Source organism: Amblyomma maculatum, chromosome 11, assembly GCF_055883805.1.
Source record: "Amblyomma maculatum isolate TAMU_Amacu chromosome 11, ASM5588380v1, whole genome shotgun sequence".
Taxonomy (NCBI): Eukaryota; Metazoa; Arthropoda; class Arachnida; order Ixodida; family Ixodidae; genus Amblyomma; species Amblyomma maculatum.
In genome coordinates, this window is record NC_139354.1 from 26702940 (window position 1) to 26709349 (window position 6410).

Sequence of the window (6410 nt, forward strand, 5' to 3'; positions counted from 1 at the left end):
GGAAGCTGCCAAGGTGGCAGCAATTTTGTGACGGAAATCAGTCACACTGGGGCCATTGTATCTCGATTGGGATACGTTGTTCCGATGCGAGGCACGCATGTTTCTACGGTTTAATTAAAGGTTCATATCTACGTCAGCCTTTCACGTAATGGAGTAAAGGACGAGTGTATGCTAAGTATCCGACCCTGAACAGAAAGCGCAGTGCAACCCAAAATCATATAGTGCTTGGAGTAATCACTCTAAATCGCGTACTTCAATTTTGTATCTGCGTAGCCTAGGGGTAGCCGTGGGGCGCCATCAAGACTTTTAAAATCTTGATGACACGTGATATAAGACGACTAAAACCCGTCACTAGTTAATAAATACTGTGCCGTAGTGTTGTTGCCAACGCTGAAGCAAGAAAACAAAAGTATTCAAAAGCGAAATACCTATCAAATGAACTATATTTACTTTGGTTTGGGGGGTCTAATGTCCCAAGGCAACTCAGGCTATGAGAGTTGCCGTAGTGGAGGTCTCCGGAAATTTTGACCACCAAGGGTTATTCGTAAAATGAACTAAGGAATACTAATTAACATTGACTAACATGCCTTCGTGCACATTTTGAAATTAATTCTTGTAAATGCAGCCGCACGCACAATAGGCTGTGGAAATTTTGTTCCGACTTGCGGAATTGGCCTACGCATCTTGCTACAGCGACAGGAGGTGTGTATTGACAGCGCTCGCATGTACACACAGCAGCCATTTTGCGCCTTCGAGAGCAGTGCCGGACATCAGACGATGCGCATGCGTTATAGCGGCCTCTCGCTAGCAGTCTCCTTGTGCTTATATCTGACCTACGCACGTTAAGACGCGCCGCATAGCGGATATCATAAAACGCTTACGGTGTCAGATGACAATTCGAGGCCGAGCGCCACGTGAGTTCGAAACGTGTTCAGCTGGAGGCAACTGAATCACTGTCACTTACGTCCTGAGTTTGCAGATGTCGCATGCAGGCCGGAAGTAGTTTGCTAAACTAGCCAATAGAGGAAGGTGTGCTGGTATAATTAAGGCATCTAAACTATTTTTCGAGTGAAGCTGATCTTTCTAACGCGTCTTCGGTTAAGAAGCTTCAGAAGCTAACTGCACCGCCCAATGCACAGAACAGGGCAGTGGGAGCTGCAGCTACAGCTGCGAAACACGAAATGTATTTTTCGCGACGCCTCACATTCATTGCAGGTCTCAGGCATGAGCAGTACGAGTCGTCCGGTCGATGGGTAACTCGAGCTGGCCTGCAACTGCCACCAACTGTAGCTCAGGGGTGGCACTGGATGGGCGCGATGGCCTGAATATATCAATATGCCCTGATAGTAAAGCGGCAGTAGTGACGCACTGTGGGTAGGAAAGAGTTTTAATGAGAAGGTGAGGGTTCTGATATGTGTTCGTTTCGAGCTAGAAGATCATTAAAAAAAAATCTGCTGGAGCAGAAGTGGCGCCAAAAAGGTGAAGCCGATGTAAGCTATCTTAGGTGGGGCAGAAATGGCGCAGTGCCAAAGGTTCGCTCTACATCAAACATAGCCTATATGTGACGCCCTGAATTGTTTCACATTTGTCTGAAAATCTTCATGCTCTTGTATCTCAACCATTTTGCCACAGATTCCTCTACCTTCATTTCAAGGTAGAGGAAATACGTAGAAAATTCTCTGCAGTTGAGAACTATTATTTCACGAGACTGCATTGCTCTCTTCATTGCAATATTGTATCATTAATTTTTTTAAGATAACAGCAATTTTTTTTCGTGCCTGTTTACCTTTCTTTCGTACATTGCCTTACAAAGCTTTGCAATGTTCTACTCCTCATGTCTGTTTATCATGGGCCAAACTTCTTTACTGCTTCCTTATCGGGTTCCAAATATTTTTCTGCACGTTTTCCATTTTTCGTCCCTGAAATGTTCGTATTTTGTAGCGGAAGCTACACTAGGCTAGTAGAAGCGAGTTTCGCATGGCCTGTCCGAGGCCACTACTGCTCGTGCGTCGTAACCATAGCAACCATCTGCGCCGTTCCAGAGGTGTTTCGCTGCTGCCGTTAATACACAAACTCCACCGCTGCGCCGACTCGTGACGTTACGTGCCTCGTTATGCAGCCTCACTGCGCAAGCGCAAACAGTTTGTGGGTCACCCACTGACTCGTCAGGTACGTGGTGCTCTCCATAGAGAGGAGGAGGAGGAGGAGGGTAGCGGCATCTCAGCAGACGCTCCCGCCGCCGCGGAGAGCTCTATTCGGCCCACTTCCCGAATATATATCTTGGTAACATAGTTTTGCAAGGACGGAAAAATCCTTCCTTATTATACTTTTAAACACGCACAAACAAAACGGAATTGATTTTGTTCTAGCTTACTTTCATCTAAGATCAATTCTGACAGAAGAGAGAGCAATAGTATTAGCTGCATACACGTCGCCAAGCAGTCAGAGGCCTGTCGAATTTCGCTGCCGAAACGCTTTCCAAGCCAGTATCAATGCAAGTAATGCTGAGAATTACCTCAAATCCTCTTATTTCGGCCCTCTATGTATAAACTAGACCAGCATCCGAGCTTTGCACCCCCGCACTTATTATGGCTCGCAATCCTTTCGGCTCGTCCGGTGGAGATTAACATCGCCTCTTTCACCCAAGTCTCCTACCCTTCGGGTCGCCTCTTTTCGATTCGTTCCCAATGCTATGGAAATAAATGCGCCTTACATTTGTATTCACTGTTTCCGGCGCGAACGCAGTGTCTTAAGAGAGAAACAAAGAAAAGACGACGGACTGGTGAAAATCCTCAAGGACGTCCATAGATCGAAAAGGTCTTCGAACGCCCTTTTGCCAACTTCCAGTGTTGGACGTAAGGAAGCCCTGTTTTCTCTTAGGGATCAGTTAGGTGCACCACTCTCGAAGCATGGAGCCTTATAAGGAAACTTCGGGCTGGGCCGGCCTGTGTATAGGAGTGACTGTCAGGACTAGATGCGCAGAGATTACGAAAAACGAAGTATGCACGGACAGGTAGTCAGCCTGACACCACCTGTGTACGAAGGCGACCGAAACACATAAACGCCCCAATAGGTGCGAGACAGGGCTACGCACTGAGCAGAGCCGTGTCATTTGGCAGTGTTCCTAACGAAAACATGCTGTAGAAACCACGGCTTTTGTAGAAGTGGCAAGTTGTAAGGCACATAATGATTGCCGTTCTACACACCCTGGAAACGAGTATAGGCAAACATGAGACATTCGCCACGTACGAAGACAGGTCGACTGTAAATATACAGTCAGAGCCAAAAGTTTGTGGGATGGGGATTTGTGGGAAAACATTTCTTTCTTCGTTCCCTGCAGCTTGTTTTTTCTGTGATATTTTTCTCTGGGTGGGGCGTTCCTGTCCCCCGTGATTCAGCACATTTCACTCGCTATATTCACCCAGTCTCACGGAAATAAATATTTCTCCACGAACGTATGTCTCGCAAAATTTTGTCCCCGACTGTATAAAGGGCAACATGACATAAATATACAATCTTTCTTCTTCTGTTGATCGTACAATTTCCTCGCTTTATCTTAAGGGCGCAATGCGCCCTCAGCCATTCATTTCGTGTTTGAGATGGGCGATGAGGATTAGATACGAGGACAACTCAGACTTGACAGAGCTAATTATAGCTCAGAGACAACGATAGTCGGCAATCGAAACGCAATGTCTCTGGTTCTCAAACTCGCACCACGCAATATTACGACCGCAAGTAAAGTTTATGGCTCGTCTTCGCCCATAATACGTGGCTTTTCAAAATCACTCATAGTCATGGGCTTCAAGTTCGTTACGGGTCCGGTAGGCGAAGGGCATTCCTAGAATCGTTCCGGTGGTCAGGTGTCAGCGGTCCGCTGTCACACTTTCGCTTTTCACGCTCCCTTTATACATCGCCATTATGATAGTTTCTCCAGTGTTGCCCCCTTTTGAGAAATGAAAGCCGCTTTATATTATCGTGACGTATCAGCCGCCTCTCTTTAAGACCCCGGGAAGCTCTGATTGATAAATCAGGCTATGTTAGCGGTTGTTTCTATTTATTTCGAATGCTGTTAAGCCCTTGCGGACTGTTACAGAACGAGAGAAACGGCAAGTGAACTACGTTTGCAAGAATTTGCAAGAAAAACATTTCCAGCCTCCGCTGAATAATTTAATCTGAGCGACACCCTGTTAAACGCATCAGAGTCGAGTCTGTTCCAGTCAGCAGTGGTTCGAAGAAGATATGAAAATTCGAATGTGCCAACCCTTGGGTGTATAATGCTGCATGGCGTGAGGATGATTTTTACGTGCGGATACTCGTAGCGGACGTCGCAGATATATATCTGAATCTTACTTTAAATTTTTGTTATTGAGCTCGTAAAAGAACTTAAGCCGCGCTTTGTTTTTTCTCGGGAACGGGGGTCGCAACCGGGCAATGCTGCGACCGTCAGTCACAGCCCTACGCTCAGTGCTCATCTTTATCTTTATGCTTTTGATTCATATACAGGCTCTCACCGATATTATAAATTAACTCTATTATTTCTCTATTTCTTTCAATGTTGCCAGTCAGTTACTGTCGCACTTCTCACAGCTATCGCAGCGATGTTCAATCGTGGCTGCATTTGTATCCCTATTCGTGCGGTCATCGGACCCCTTCAACTGAGGCACGGCGGAGTAACACGCCTTGAGGCGCATGACACGCAGGATTGGAACTGGTTGCCTTTACCATATCCGCTCGATGGACACAGCGGCAGTCCATGTCACGCTGCACTGCATGCATCTCGGAAAAGAGCCGAGGGTCTGTGTCTTACCCAGGGCCTGAAGAGGATATACCTCGCTACGTCTCTCCTGCCGCGCAAAAACCTCCGAGCGTCCGGCCGCAAATTCCCCATTGGCGACGTGCAGCGCCTGCCCGACGTATCCACCAAGCCTTTCTCGTAATTACGAGCTCGCGTGGGAATAGTGCCCTCCTCTCCCTCTTTCCTCTTTCCCCAGACTGCCCCAGCCTCTGTTTTCCTTTTCTTTATCTTCTTCTACCTCGTCTTGGTCGAGATCTGACCACGACGGCTTGGCGCTCACCTTCCTCCTCTTGTGCCATTCTGCGCACGGTCATTCATCCGTCGACTATACAATGTGGCACCTATTCAGCCCGCAATGTGACCTCTTTTTCCCTCCATTGCTCAGCGCGGCTTATCTTTCCTTACCCCTAACCCCATCTTATCTATGTTTCAGTGTCGTTGTTATCTGCAAAGAATCTTTGAAATGCGCGCATGTCTCAAAAGTTTGACCGAACTGCCGGCACTGCAGTGGTGACACAGTAGCTAAGCTTGGACATCACTGCATATTGCCGAATTTGCCCACCCTCTGCCCATGCGAACTGATTATGTAGAAAAAGCATATTTATAGGGAGGCAGAAAAAATTATCGGGGACACTTAATCTTCGCCTTTAAGGGTATGACGCCAGCTCACATGTATAAAGCCCTCTCTTAACCAAAGCCGTGTGAACGTGTCTGCGTAGCCTAGGAGCAACATGGAATGGAAGAGTCCTGGCAGGCTGACTCTGATTCCACCCTTCCATACGAAAGGTAATACCCGAGGTGGCAGCTACTGCCAAACATAACGTCAGGCCACCCTACGTCCAGTCAGGGCACGGCCGTGGCAGCTGCCAGCCACCGCCTGCCAGCGCCATGATCGCGATTTTTCGCTCACAACACCGAAGTCGACGCCGGATTTCTGGTGAACGAGAACTTAAATGCTATCGTGTTAATACGCAATGATGGTGGGCGATTTCGCAGTGCAGGCTGGCGAAGCCTTCAAGTGGTCCGACCACACTGATGCAGTCTTGGTCTGATAGAGCAGTCGTTGGGCCGCCACATTATTTCAGTTGCGAACCCGCTTTATACAGGCAGAGTTAGGTCGCTGGTATAGGGAACGTAGTTTTTCATTCATTTACAACCTTGTATTTTAATAACTGCGGGATATACGCCTGGGTGGTCCGCAGAGGTGGGTTTAAAAACAAGGCACAAACGATGCGTGCGTACGTCATTGGCTTTGACGACCAGACGATTAACCAGCGAATCAACTCTTTATATTTATTTTATGATGAGTCATTGCAGGCCGTTAACGTCAGTGATAAGCGTGTTTTAGGTTTTCTTACAGGCAGTATGGTTCGAATTGCCCAATGTCAAAAATATGCATTTGGAACCTGGTTGATTTGTCGTTCCGGCATTTGACACACATGAAGGGGCGTCTGTGGCTATCCATCTAAACGCATAAAAGACACATGCTGTTTCTGAATTGATGGGTTTGATGTTAACGCTATTTACTTGATATTACTACACCTAAAAATGTCATTTTATGGTTATAGAAAGCGGCAAAGCCAACTAAATGAGCAGCGCTGTGGTTAGGGCGCTC